This window comes from Adiantum capillus-veneris, chromosome 2, assembly GCF_014529385.1.
Source record: "Adiantum capillus-veneris isolate H3 chromosome 2, ASM1452938v2, whole genome shotgun sequence".
Taxonomy (NCBI): Eukaryota; Viridiplantae; Streptophyta; class Polypodiopsida; order Polypodiales; family Pteridaceae; genus Adiantum; species Adiantum capillus-veneris.
Window position 1 is genome coordinate 108,782,122 of NC_140932.1, and position 15,910 is coordinate 108,798,031.

Sequence of the window (15,910 nt, forward strand, 5' to 3'; positions counted from 1 at the left end):
TAGTTTCAGCTGCATCAAAGGTAGCAGGTGCACCCGCCTCAACTTTTACCTTAAGGTCAGGAAAGAGTCCGGCTATGAACCTCTCCTTCTTTAAAAATTTTGCACCATCACCAGGGTTAGCAACATTTCGTATCCATAGAGCCCAAAGACGTAGAAACTCTTGCTTGTACAAGTAGTAGTCATCTAAGTCTTTTTGCTTATGAGAAACAATGTCTTGCCATAGTTTTTGAGTGTTTGGGGATCAAAGAAGTATCTCTTAAAATGATTCAACACTTCTGTGTAATTCCCCTTAACTTCCTCAGGCAAAGAGTCAAACCAAGTACTAGCATCTTTCCTAAGGACCACCTCAAACATTTCTACACGTTCTTGATCGGTTATTATCCTCTTGATACGGCAAGACATCTTGAAATTTGCTAAAAATAATTCAGCATCCTCTCCAGGCTCTCCAAAGAAAAGAGGATACCCAGACATTTGGCGTTGGCTTTCCATTGAATTGATTTCAAAGTGACACCCGTTTTTGTTTTTCTTTCTTAAAACGATTTACACAATAATGTATCTAGCTTGCAATCTATTCTACAACAAAATAAAGATATTCACATCAAACGACCTATGATAATCAATAAGAGGTAGGATGACAGGGTTTGGTGATGCGAGAATTTCTCCTACTCTTTGGGCACCAAACATGAACACCATACTATGTTGAAAATGGATTTTCCTACTAATTGCAACGTTTATTCTAATGTGTGGAGTAAAATGAAAGGAAAAAACCTCTATTCCTGGGCCATTATCCATGGCCTATGCATGTCCTAATGCTTAAAATAACACAAAAATATAGACGTCCAAGCTAATATCGTACCTAATGAGAGGCAAAATAAAAGGATTTACCGAAGTGTTTATCTCGGCTAACCTAAGAGGACCTAAAATTCTACGAATTACTTGCTGAAATTGCAACTTAGTACTAACAATTATGTGTACCTTTTGCCTTGCAATGGGAATGAAGGGATCATACAAATTCTCGTGATTCATGCAAGATACTTGATTATGCTAAAGGTTGAGACTTCATAGAACATACACAAGTCTGTCCTCCGTGGGGGCACCAATTTGAGGCAGTCCGGGGCGGGCAACAAGAAGAGCAACCTCTAGACACCCTTCAAGGCTCCCGTGCTGCTCAATGGGGCTGGGGCACAACACAACACAAACCAAAACAACAAACTTACAGCCAAATCCCAACTACACAAGGGGCACCACCTAGTTTAAGAGCGAACTAGGACGCAAAAGAGGAGAATCATTAGAGCAACCCACAAACAATCAAGGAATTTACACTAACCCTAACACCAATGGAACACTCTCACACACTAAAACACGAGAGAGAGAGAGAGAGAGAGAGAGAGATAGTGCTCGGGCTGCTTTGAAAACGTATCGGCAATGATCAAGCAAACACAACTATATATTTAAGAAAGAGAGAGAAAGGGGGAGGGGGTGCTTGTTGCATTAATACCTTCTTACAAATCTGTCATGACAAATCAAAGTGAGATTAGTATTTGTTCAACATAGCTTGCGTAAATTTCACCACAACACATAGCAAGAAAAGCCACCCCAATCACTGTCTTAAAGCCAGGGGAGTCCTCTCCACCCTGTCGCCCTCTTACAGTATGTGGGATTTATGGTTAGATTGATGACAACACCAGAGACAAGCTATCAAGAACTTAACAAAAAACACCAAGACACTTACGCATCATTGTTGTCCATTGCTTCACGTTGGAAGGGAGACAAAATATCCAAGCTTAGTCCAAATCCACCCTCCTTGATTCAGCAAATGTTGGGCTTACACTAGTAGGAGAAATGATAGATTTCCTACTCTCAATTGAATGATCACTCTCTCTCTTACAATGGCATAGAGTTCCCTTGCTAATCCCCTATTACAACACATGTACATGCATAAGACAATGAGCTTCCACTCAAGAGCTCCTTCTACAGAGGTTGAGCTTGGCTTCTCAAGCTATAGCATAGTGCTCTTGCTTATGGCTCCCCCTTTTTGTGCTAGCTACACCCTCCTTTTATAGCAATTTTGAAGGCTAGGGTTACTCCTCTAACCATGGTTGGGTTAGATTTTCAGCCATTTATCTAATTTCTTTTGCTTGGAATTATCAAGAAGTGGTGGGGAAAGAGAGAGGAGAGAAATGGAGGTGATAGGACTTTTCATAGTGGGTTAGTGTTAGTAGAGTTAGTATTAATTTACAAATGAAATTGGATATTTACAATGGGAGTATCCATGTAGGATACAAATAAGGAAGAAAAACTCTTAAGAGGTAAGAAATGGTGGATTTCTTACAAGGTTGATGCTCCAAGTGTCTTGAGTAGGGCCAATTTTGACGCTTGTTGACGGTCCACTAGCTTTGACGATACATTTTTCTCCACTCTTGACCTTCCTTGAGAGACAAGGTAATTGAAGCTGAGTAATCAACCACCATGATGCTGTCTTTTAAGAGAAGAGGCTGAATTTTGTGGTTTTTTTGAAAGATATGGGTAACTTGGAGGAGGAAAAATGAGACTAGGTGGTCAATTTTGGAATGGAATTGTGTGTGGGAGGTATGAGTTCACCATGGTTTCTCTTATTCTTCAAGGTTGAAGAGAAGGTGAGTAGGGTGCAGAGAGGAGTGGTGAGAGAGGTGGGGATGATGAGTGGAGAAGTGTGTGTGAAAGAGGAAAATGATAAAGTGGAAGAGAGAGTGTGGCTGCATAGCATGGGAAAACTGGGGTCCACTAATAAAATCATAGCTCACAGCTCATATCTCAAAAAAATATGAAAAAATTTGAGGCAAAAGTTCAACTCACGAGCTACAACTTTTGTTTGTATCACCTTTTCAAATTCGGAGAGCAAGTGAACTTTAAAAATTCAGCAAAACTGACCGTTTTTTTCCACTGCACAAGGTCCTTGTGGGGTCCTTCTTTGGATGATTATTTTGAATACCTCCAAGAGTGAGCCCTCCATAGTGCATGTATGCATGCCACCTACCCTTGACCTTATTTGGTAGGTCTATAATTGAAGATATTGTTGAGATCATGATATAAGTGAATAGTACAACTAAAAAAATCAAATATTGAGGGGTCTAAAAAATATGTACATGTCAAATATAAATAATATAAGTGGAAAAAATATAAAGGGGTCAAAAGAAATCTCTCTCATTATGAGGCTACCATAAAAAGATAAATATTTTTGGTGTTCTAATTTTTTAGAAAAAAAACAAAATAGATGTAGGAAGGGAAAAATCACAATAGTGAAAAAATATACACATAAATAAAACTAGCTTTTTTGGATTTTTGTTGGGGTGGAGTTACACCAAATATAAGAGAAGCTTACATGAAAATATTTCTATATGGAATAAAGAATATGAAAAATGGTAAGAAAAATTGTGGTAATGGTGAGGCAATGTACAGAGCATAAATATCACACACCTAGGTAGAAATATTAAAATAAATACCAAAATAATTATGAAAAAATATTTTATTTAGGCCCTATATACAAAGAAATATTTACATACGCATGGGCCATAATATACTTTTATTTTTTTTATTTTTTTTTAAAATTTTTTTGGCTCAACTAGCCCAATGGCTAGCTAATTGAGGGTTTTTTAAGAAGATATGGGAAAAGTCCCGTGACTCACGCACGCCTATGTACAGTGAAATGGTAGGGATAGCCACAGTGTTTGGGTGATTTTGGTAGGGTGAGGTAACTCACTGTGGCAATTACAAGGAGCCGAAAAACGGCTATCAATACCATGTTGAGATGTAGAGAGAAAGAGAGAGATAAGAGAAGAGACACACCATGTGCTCCCAAAGACTGATTCATATTGAGGACAAGATAAAAATATATAGGTGAGACCAAGTTGAGCAGAGTGAGCCATATATAGCTCCAACAATCCAAACGAGAGGAGAGGAGGGTAAAACATTTTCCAGAACATGGAGAGTCATGCTTCTAATTTGAGGGTTTCTTTTTGTTATTCAATTGCAAGGTGGAGTCTCTGTATTGTTAATAGATTAGTAAATTATTGATGGATGATAGTGTTAGATAAGACCTATTAAAATAGAAGTCTAAGGTCACTAGAATAACCTTAGACTCACAAGATTCAACAAATTGCCAACTCTCCCAATCATATCACGTTGAGAGAGAGAGAGAGGCCGTGAAAAGCTTCATACAAAAACAAATGGCGACTTACCCTGCCACCGCTCTATGTCCTACAATAGGTGCAACGTGAGTATTGCTCATCAATCAAACTAAGGTGCTATCCAGGCTTTTCTAATTAGAGGGAAAATAAACCACAAGATTTGATACGCTTGCTATAGTTTTTGTAATGGCAAGTTTTAATCCTTTCAATTTACCAATTGAGAGCTAACAAAATATTCCCCATTTTTGGTTTAAATGAATACTCCCTATGATTTGGGTTGCCTAAGGACGTAGTGCTTCGTGTTGCATGTGCTTTTTTGGGTAAAGTAGGTCTCTTTTTAGTGTGCTAGTGGTAGATAATGCATGGAATATCAGTGCCCTACATGGGTTGGTGTCTAGCACCCGTTTGGGTGAAAAGTAAGGCAAATATTGGTGGTACCTTTGTCGACTTCCAGATGCCATTGTGAGTAGTCAAGAGCCTATTTTCAGTAGCCGTCATAGTCCACCACATGGTCAACAATGGTTGTGGATGAAAGTGATGTTGGCATCCATGGCATGCATGACATGTTGATGTGAAGCTATCACAACACCGTTGGGCAACCAGCAAATGTCAAATGCATCAACATCACTAAAATTTCCCTCCTTGGTGTGTGTGCCACACCATTAAGAACATGCCTCTCATGCCTTTTTTTCCTTTATCGGATGCCCCCATTTCCCACTAGCAAACCATTCCATCGTAAATTCAAAATTTTCATTTAAACACATAAATGTAGATCCATCAGCTAGGTAGCACAAGTGTAGAAACATGTCCAATTAGTGTTGATGTGCCAGTTTAGGCAACACCAATTACAATAATATCATATTGTAGTCATTGTCCACCCCTACCACTAGTGCAATTTTGTCAACCTGATTATATGATGCAAATGATTTGGGTTATATTGATATGGAGTTTTATGATGTTGATGATGACATTGTTATGGATTTGGACTTAGTATTGATGGACCTTGGATATAAAATAAAAATTGTGACCAATGATATCCTAATGATATCATTACACATTGTGATATGACATATACTACTTATTATAGCAGTATGGGACACTAGAATATGTAGTATGTAGATGACTAAAGGGGCATAAGCAAACTAGTCTATTTAAGTTTGTAAGTTTTTATTTTGATGTGTAATTTTAACCACTATTTTCCACAAGTTGTGATTTACAGGACAATAACATAGCAACAGAGGATATTAATGGAGAGATATGTAATGGTATTTATTTATGATGCATTAATATATATTTTTAAAATGGTTGATAGAGGTAAGAAGTAGTTTAAACCATTTGAGTATCTAATGGTGGAGATTAGATGCTCACAGACAAACTCTCTCTTCATAAATCTTTCTCTATTCTTGTAAGACATCTAGAATTGATAAATAGGCTTACATGGGTTCATTGAGGCATGTAGGTAGCAGGCCTTTGCCCCCATTTGGTGTTGATCTTATCCTATCCCTCTCCCCTCTTCTCTCTTGGGTATGTATAGCACTTCCCTCTAGGAGGTGCACATGCTTGCGCTCTCTCTCTCTCTCTCTCTCTCTCTCTCTCTCTCTCTCTCTCTCTCTCTCTCTCTCTCTCTCTCTCTCTCTCTCTCTCTCTCTCTCTCTCATATTGTGCACGGTTCTTGATGATGTGTTTATAGGTATAAAAGATTTTTTATTATGTTGCTGAAATACTATGTTATTTTGTGTCTTTGTAGGGCCTCTGTTCATTCTATCTATAGAAAAAATCTTGGTCCAAGTCCAACAAAACTAATCATCCCTAAGCAAACCAATATAAAAGTGTTGGCTATTTTGGTATTTGCAAGGTAGCCGTGCATTCCGTCTATAGTAAAAATGTCGGCCCAATTCCAACAGACCCAATTAGCCCCAACCAAACCAATAAGAAAAAGTTGGCTATCTCTAAGCACAAAAAAAATTTCAGTGCACCAATGGTTTAGCATCAAGTGAGAGCATATGAAAGTAGAGAGAGCATATTTATTTCAAGAGAAACCAGCCCACAACAATCCAAAATAAACCTTAGGTCAAAACTAGTGGATCATAAGTTTGACTACCATCTTATTTCAAGAAAAAAAGGCCACCATAACCTAGTATATAATGCTTCAAACAAAACCAAAAAAGAAGAAATGTATCTTCATTACATTCAACCACCTCCAATAACCACAAAATTACTAAAAATAAAAAAACTTTTAAGTAAACCTAAACTTAAGAGATCCACCAATCCACTCCATGCATAAGGAGAAGACATCAATAGGACAAGAGCACAATTCCCATTTTAGGCAAGGACTCAAAAGTTTTTTTAATATATTCTTTAGTCATGCTTAAGCTACCCAAGCCAAAAAAAAGTGACTTGGAAAATTGAGGTGATAATACCCTAGCAAACATTGTACAGGATTTTAGAACGGACTCTTTGGTTGTTGTCAAATAAAATACCCAGACTAGTCTAAAATTCATAATTATTGGTTGAAGCATATTAACTTTGTCCATGCCAAAATCCTATTACAGGCTACTGATCCCATTCAAAAAGAAGAACAGAGATACATAGATTCAAATGATATAGCTTTCTTATCAATTTGTTTAGTTGCTAGATCTTTAGAGAACCTCAAGATATGCAATTTATCAATGCCTTTTTACCATGTGCATTTGAAAGAGCATACATAATACATAATGATAATACTCAAATTCTCTACTTTCGTGTAAGTTATTTGCTTCACATATAAACCTAAGCAGATGCACTAAAGCAAATTTGACATAAGGGATTATACGTTGTAAGTCTATTTTTACTCTAAATTACTTGAATTTCTCATCAAAACAAGGAGCAAATGTAGCTTAGAAAATCAATATGTGCTTTCCTAGTCCATTGATCACATGTACACAAATTCGTTGGTTTAAGTAGTGTGCAAATATCATCATGGTGTCAATTCCACGGTTTACGCAACACCAACTTATTTATTACAAATCCATTGGGTACGCAATACCTTTGTAAATTGGATGGTTTAGGTAGCATGACCATAAATGTCGATCCACTGATTTGGGTAGCATTAGTGGAAATTTTCCAATTTAGGTAGCACGACCATAAATGCAGCTTCCACAATTTAGGCAACATTAGTGCACATTTGACAATTTAGACAACATGATCGTAAATGTAGATTCAACATTTAAGCATGATAAGTGCAGATTTGATGATTTACACAACATGCCAAATTGGGGTAGATTTGCGAGTTTAGGCAGCATTAATTACAAATTCATACTACAATGGCTGGCCACCACTACTACAAGTGTGATTTTGTCAACCCAAGTATATGATGTAACAATTGATTTGGATTTTGTTTATGATAATGATATTGTTTACGAATTTAGACTTCGACCCTGGATACTAGTGATATTCTTATATATGATGATATGACACATATTTCTTATTCTACTAATGTAGGATATTCTAGTTGTGTAGGACACTAGAATATCCAATATGTGGACAAAGAAGGCATGCAAAATTAGATTGTTTAAGTTTGCAAGATTTTAATGATGTTTTTGATAAATAATTTTAACCACTATTTTTGACAAGTTATGACTTGCAGATTAATAACATAGCAACTGAGGGAAATTGCTTCCTTAATAGAGAGGTGTGTGATGGTACTTAATTATGTATATTAACAAATACTTATTGTACGGCTAATAGGTGGAAAGCACCTTAAATTATTGGATTATCTAATGTTAGATATCAGATGCTCATTAATAAATCTCTCCTTATAAAGTATCTCTCTCTCTCTTCTTGTGTCACTTATGGAATTTTAATAAAGGGGATTGGAATAGAGTGAGCTTTGGAATGATATTTTTTCAAATATTGCTCAACTAGTCAAATTTAGAAAAAAAGCTCGCTCCAGAAAGAGTTTTCAAAGAGAAATTTTTTCTTCTCTACCTCCCCCCTCCCTCTATCTCCTCTCTCTGACTCCCCTTTGACTTTTGCTAACTCTCTCTCTCTCTCTCTCTCTCTCTCTCTCTCTCTCTCTCTCTCTCTCTCTCTCTCTCTCTCTCACACACACACACACACACACACACACACATAACATGTCTTGAATTCAACTCTCCTCCTCATATAGATCTTTAAGGTCTCTTGGGATAGTTTCCTACGGTGTTAAAATTCTCTTCTTCTTCTTCTTCTTCTTCTTGTTTCTCTCTCTCTCTCTCTCTCTCTCTCTCTCTCTCTCTCTCTCTCTCTCTCTCACACACACACACACACACACACACACATAACATGTCTTGAATTCAACTCTCCTCCTCATATAGATCTTTAAGGTCTCTTGGGATAGTTTCCTACGGTGTTAAAATTCTCTTCTTCTTCTTCTTCTTTCTCTCTCTCTCTCTCTCTCTCTCTCTCTCTCTCTCTCTCTCTCTCACACACACACACACACACACACACACACACACACACACACACACACACACAAACACATGAAGGATACAAAAGATGATAGAGCTAAGTAACAAATGGTCTTGCAATGCTGCCACCACATAGCCTATATGGTAACAATGAGAAATCTTCTATCCAAAATGTTTATGGATAGCAAACCACTTAAGGAAAACAAAAAACATAATTTTGCACATTGCGGGGATATAGCACCACAACCTCCTCATTGTACACTTTCTCCTGCTTCTTCCCAATCCCACTCATCCCATGCATGTTGAACATCCTGCACTCTCTCTCTCTCTCTCTCTCTCTCTCTCTCTCTCTCTCTCTCTCTCTCTCTCTCTCTCTCTCTCTCTCTCTCTCTCTCACACACACACACACACACACACACACACACACACACACATCAATCTTGGAGGTCTCTGGGAGTTGGGACTATTCTTTCAAATTTAAAAAGTCTCCTCTCTCAAATCTCCCACGTCTCTCTCATTAGCACCCACGTGGGAGATTTGAGAGAGGAGACTTTTTAAATTTGTAAGAACAGTCCCAACTCCCAGAGACCTCCAAGATTGATGAGAGAGAGAGAGAGAGAGAGAGAGAGAGAGGAGAGGAGAGATAAACATAGAGAGAGGAGAGGAGAGATAAACATAGAGAGAGATAAAGGGGGGAGGGGGGGCAAGAGAGAGAGAGATATTAAAGAAGTGGGAGATATAGAGAAATAGAGATAGGGAGAGGTAATTGGAGACAGATGGAAGTGAGATAGAGGAGATAGGGAGAGGGGAGTCTTACCGTAGCCCAAGCGAGAAGTTTTGAGCGATCTAAAACCCGAGCAAATTTCTAAATGTTTAGGATCCAATTTGTGCTATGTGTTTCACTCTATGTTGCAATGGGTGACATGTCTTTTGCATTCTTGTTAGTAGGCCCATGCAATGATCAATGAGCTCAAAATTGATGCCTCAATGTTTGAAGACACCAAAGTGAAAAAAAACAATGCTTGTGCAGTTATAAAGTTTTCAAAAAAAGAAAAAATATTAAATTGTTTATCTTAATGAAAGATTCTTGCAATTTGTATTATGTGGAGTATTAAAAAAAGTGAACATTTGCATACCAAGAAAAAGGGAGTCACACCTGTCTTCATTTCAAATGCCAAAACCATGTGATGTGAGTCAGCTACCATGGTTAAGATGCTTCAAAGAAGAGGATTTTAAGGCCTTTGAAAGTTTTCAAAATCAGTACCAATGACTATATTCTCTATAAGGAGAGCTTAGGAAGTAAGAGTACGAAAAATGACATAGCATTGTCAAGTGGTGAGGGGTCCACTAAGAGAAGTGGTGAGGCATCCTCTAGAGAAGTGGGAAAAACAAGCTTCTTTGAAGCTACTAGTAGCACCATGTGTTGGTAAATGGTGCTACAAGAAGGAACTCCATAGTGTTGGTAAATGGTGCTACAAGAAGGAACTCCATAGTGGTTTAATTTTATAAGGGGAAACTCTGTATGTGGTGCTACAAGAAGCAACACTACACGGGAGAAAAAGCTCTCCCAAAGCTACATGTACACCATGTGCTAGTACTATAAGAAGCGATTATACAATGGCTTAATAGGAAGAGCTTATGAAGTAAGAGTATTCACAATGACATAGCATTGCCAAGGGGAGAGGGATTCTCTAGAGAACTGGAAAAACAATTTATCTTTCCAAGCTACCTACATGTGGTGCTACAAGTAGCTCTGGATGAGCTTTTTTCCCTAATTCTTGTCCACAAGGGCTCAAGTGTCTACGAACCAATATCAAGCCCTTGCAAAGGGAGAATTAAGCCCTGGCCACTCAGTGTTGGCATGTGGTGATACATGGACCTACATAGGCCTTTCTTTAGCCCAATTCTTTTATAGTCCAAAATGGCCGAATGTCTTGGAAGAAAAAATTACGCCCTTTGCAGAATTGCTTGTAGTACCATGTGTCAGCACATGGTGCTACATGAAGCTTTGCAGGGGCTTAATTATGTTGAGGTAAAGGTGGTGTGCCTCTAAATTAGCCTCTTTGAGACTTTCTTTAGCACCACGTGTCAACGCGTGGTGCTACATGCAGCTCCACGAAGCACTTAAATTAGCCTCTTTCAAGCTTCTTATAGCACCATCTGCCGACATGTGGTGCTATAGGAAGCTCCATAAAGTGCTTAAATTGCCCTTATGAAGCTTCTAATAGCACCACGTGCCGACATGTGTTGCCAAAAGAAACTTCACAAATGGCTTAAAGCCTCTTTGAATATTCTATAGCACCACGTGCTAACACGTGGTGCAGGCGGCTCCACAAAGTGCTTAAATTAGCCTCTTTAAACTTTCTTTAGCATTGTATATCAACATGTGGTGTTACAAGAAACTCCACAAAGCTCTTAAATTGGCCTCTTTGAAACTTCCTATAGCTCTGCATGCCAATATGTTGTGCTACAAGAATCTCCACAAAGATAAATTAGCCTCTTTGAAGATTCTTTAGCACCACGTGTCGATATGTGGTGCTACAAGTAGCTCCATACCAGGTGTTGCTACCTGGTGCTTTACGAAGCTTTAAAGAGGCTAATTTAAGCGCTTTGTGGAGCTTCTTGTGGCACCACCTGTCGGCAAGTAGTGATATAGGAAGTTTCAAAGAGGCTAATTTAATCGATATGTGGAGCTACTTGTAGCACCACATAGCCACACACACACACACACACACACACACACACACAGAGCGAGAGCTCCGAAAACTCTTTTTTTGTAGTGACCTTTTTTTTCTAGATTTGATTAGTTGAGCAATATCCGCAAAAAGCTCACTCCAAAGATCGCTCAAAAAGCTCTCTCCAAACCTCAACTCTTTGATACATAGGCTCACATGGGTTAGTAGCCTTTGCCCCCGTATGGTATTGATATTATTCTCTCTTCCCATTTAGCACTTCCATTCTCTTAGAACACTCTCTCCTCTCTCACTTTTAGCACTGCCTCCTTTTTTTGCCTCTTCTGTCACATGCAAATTCTATCCCTTAAAAATTGCTTACGATGTGTGCTCTCCCCCTATTTATCTACCAACCGCGAGTTCAAAAGGAGAGGTTTTAAAATGCAAAAAAAATAGACAATTTAACAGAGATACATTAAAATAAAGGGTTTTTATATTCAATTTTGAAAAAAAAATCCTAAAATAAGAGGCCATTTTATTTATTCAAACATGTAAAAAGAGGGGTTTTTTTAATACCCCCCAAACGCACATTATATAGGGGTGCACTAAATGGTGAACCCCCCGAGAAACTTCTATATGTGAATTTTGACGGCACTTGACATAGGGAAAAATAAAATCTAAACGAGGGGTGTTTGAAGACAATTTCATGCTTGGAGGAGCTTTGTTAGACCTGTATGCTAATGGTTGTCTACTTTTGAAAGATTACAAGTGTTTGACATGCTTCCAGTGCGGAATCCCCAATTGGATTGCAGCAATTGTAGGAGATGACCAACATGGGAAGGTCCATGAAGCATTGATTTGTTATTAGCAATGGCATCCCTAGGGCTTCTCTTCAAGTGTGATGAGGTATGCTTGCATTTGAAGGCATGTGGCATGATGCAAACTATTTTCATCTAATATAAAGTAATGGACTCTCTAAATGTGATTGTCCATGATTGCATTCCAAAGCCATGTGGCATTATACAAGACATTGACATTGGCAACTTTCATTTGATGCAAAGTAAGGGACTCTAAATGTGAATTCCCATGCTTGCATCCCAAAGCCATGTGGCATTATATAAAATGTTTTGACAATGGCAAAAAAATCCATGAAGAGGTTAGACAAGGGGCATGCTTATGTCCACATGTATATGTGTACATACAATTACCCAAAAAGCATTGGATAAGTTTTCTCTTTGTGATGTGGTCTCTTGGACTGCAAAAAAGTAGGGATAAAAAGCATGAATCTACTTCATGAATGCCTGTGTTGTTTGGTATATCATATACTGAAGTGTAATAATTGTGGAATAAGCCTATTTGTGCAGGCATAGGCCAAGAAGCACTGGCTAGTTTGGATTGAACTTATTACAAGTTTGACCAAGAGAAAATCTCTTGAAATGTAGAACACGTGAGGACCCCACAAGGGCTTCTCTATCCCATGCTTGCATCCTAAAGGGATGTGATGTTATGTCACACGATGGCATGGATAAACAAATTGATGACGAGTTGTTAGTCAAGGGCAAGATGCAACTTTAGGGCCTCTCAATAACATGTGTTGGCATCTTACTTGCCTGTGGTAAACATTTGAGATCTAACATGTACATTGAATGTGCTACAATATGCAAAAAATGGACACATATGTCAAGGTTGATTAGAGGATCCTAGAACGCGACGAAGGATCACTCGGCTATTTTTATTTGCACTTAAACATGTTGATAGAGAAAGAAGCTCTTGAAATGCAGAGCAAGCCAAGGCTACTCTCCAAATTCTATCACCCATGCTTTCTTTTTGAAGGCATGTGGCATTATCTAAGACATTGACATGGATGATATTTTTAGATATACTAGAAGATGCTGGAGAGGGGGAATGGGGGAACACACCTAGCACACAACACAAGGCCCTATCCTCTCAAAAACACCTTCAAAAAACTCACTTTGCGCTAGGAAATCATTGCTTGCTCATTTCCCAATGCTTACACACTCCACAAGACCGCAACATAACTCACACTCACTCCCACAATCCATCTCAACCTTGCACACACACACAACCACTCAATCTCACTCTCTTACACAAAGCACCATCAATCCGGGGGGGCACACACATCCACAAAGCCGGCACCACGGGATAACATAAGAGCAGGAGAAAGAGAAGGGGGGAAGGGGCATTAGGAAAAGTTTGGACTCAAAAATGGGCCTTGTAAGAATTGTTGATGTGGCATAGCTTTCAAAAAGTGGGGATCGGTAATTTTTTTGCAAATAAGATCCAAACTTGTCGGAGGTTGGATATTTAGAATCTACTCTTCAAATGCTATCTATTGATATATAGCATGCATGTATCGGACATTGCCTTCATGTAGATTTAGAAAAGGGTGATTTTAGATTACCGTAACGGTAACAAAACCTAGCTGATTAAAAAAACATGGCATAACTTTCATAGAAGTCATCCAAACTTTTCGGACCTTGGCTCTTTAGAATCCATTTTTCAAGAACTTTCCAATGATAGGTCATATCACGGGGTTCTAAGCAATATTTAGAGGGGTCTACCGGGTTGCTTTCTTTTGTACAACTTTGATGATGTGGCACTCTTAAAAGGCCCAAAAATGAGTTCAAAATTTTCCTAATGGAAACAACACCAAAAACAGGGCAATAGTGGCTTGATTACACTTCAAAAGGCACGTACAAGGCTTGCATTGCCATCAAAATGACCATTTTCATGAGAAAATACAAAGGGGGTTGACATGCACACTCCTCTGTCTCAAAACTCCACTTTGTAGGCTTCAAACGACACCAAAAAGCCCCCATTTGATTAAAAATTAGTTTTTACAGTGGGGGGCCTTCAACTTTGGAAATTGCACTCCAATTGGTCCACTTGGCATCATATTTTGGCATATTTGGAACGAGGTTCCTTGCTCTCGCTTGATCTTGGTCTTATGGAGTGTGTATGCATTGGGAAGTGAGAAGGCAGTGGTTTGCTAATGCAAAGTGAGTTTTTTGAAGGTGTTTTTGAGAGGACAGGGGTGATGTGAACTCCGTGCACTATAGAGAGGCCTTGTGTTGTGTGTTGGGTGTGTTCCCCCATTCTCTCTCTCCATTTTTTGGTGCCCCCACGGAGGAGCACAATGATTGCTCCCAGTTTTGAAGGAGGTTACTTGATCTTGAGAGTGCCATATAATCGACGAGCGGCCATTGTCGGACAACACCCGACGCCCTTCAGAGCTACCGACTCCACTAGTTCATTCAAAACGCCGTCAATTTTTGCCCTTGCATCACCATACGCAGCGCCTCTACAGAGGTCGCCATGGCCACGCCCACAGGGAGAGACTCTCTCTCTCTCTCTCTCTCTCTCTCTCTCTCTCTCTCTCTCTCTCTCTCTCTCTCTCTCTCTCTCACACACACACACACACACACACACACACACACACACACACTGCATGGGGGGGCTCACAACTCAGACCATACAGGCCACTGGTCCGGCTCTAAATCGTGCATGTGGGACCAATAGCACCCGAGGTGGCGGCCCGATATCAACTCTACCCCTCAAGCCCTGTAAAGCTTCATAAACCTCATTAAAAAACTTACTTTGCCCCCAACTTCCTTGCTTTGGGTCAACTTTTTGCCCACCGACCTAATGCTTAAGCCGCAATAGCTGATTGAAAGCCACTATTCCGGACTCTAAACCGTCAAATCCTCACCGCATTTTGGTTTCCCAAAGGGCGCAAACCGAGCCCGTAAACTGGGAAGATAACCATCTAGAGAAGCCGGTGTGGCTTAAAGGCACAAAAAAATGGCCGCGAATACCTTGCCATTCTAAGAACTCTTCAAGCAGTAGGCATGGTAGTCTGGTCTAGGAGTCATTCAAAGCAAAAGATTCTTCATGTGCACAACAAAAACACCTTGACGTAGAGTGAAGCAACATGCCCACCAGTGCTGGCAAGAAGAGGAGGGCCAACAAACATCAGAGTCTGACAGGGAGGAGCCGTTGCACCACCAATCGCAAGCAGAACCATCCAGAGCTCGGGTGGTCCATACAAATACTGAATCAAAGACAAATCCACCATGGTAGCGATCTCAGATACCGCGCACACACCGGATGTCAGTGGGGGGAAGACATTGCCCGGTGGCCAGGGAGCTCTCCCCACCGCACAAGATCGGGAGGCAAGGGAAGAGGATGAATCAGAAGAAACGGTAGATCTAGCACCAAAGCATGTAAAAAGGCACAAATCTAAGTTTTTCAAGAAGCCCGAATGCCGTCCACCAGCAAATGTGCAAGTGCCCCCTAGACAACCTCAGCGACGTCAACAAATAGCAAGGGCATTTGCAAAAATCCGGCACTACCAGAAGACTACCGTGCTTCTAATTCGACAAGCCCCCTTTGCTCGCATGGTGAAGGAGGTGCTTCAAAGCTATGGAAATCAATATAGGATGCAAGCAATGGCGTTGGAGACTATTCAAGAATGTGCGGAGGCCCACATCATTTCGATGTTGGAAGATACCAACCCATGCATCATACATGCAACGAGAGTGAAAATACAGCCAAAGGACATGCAACTTGCACGCCGATTGTGGCAGGACTTTGAGCATTAGCCAAAGTTGCACCTCCCTTTTGT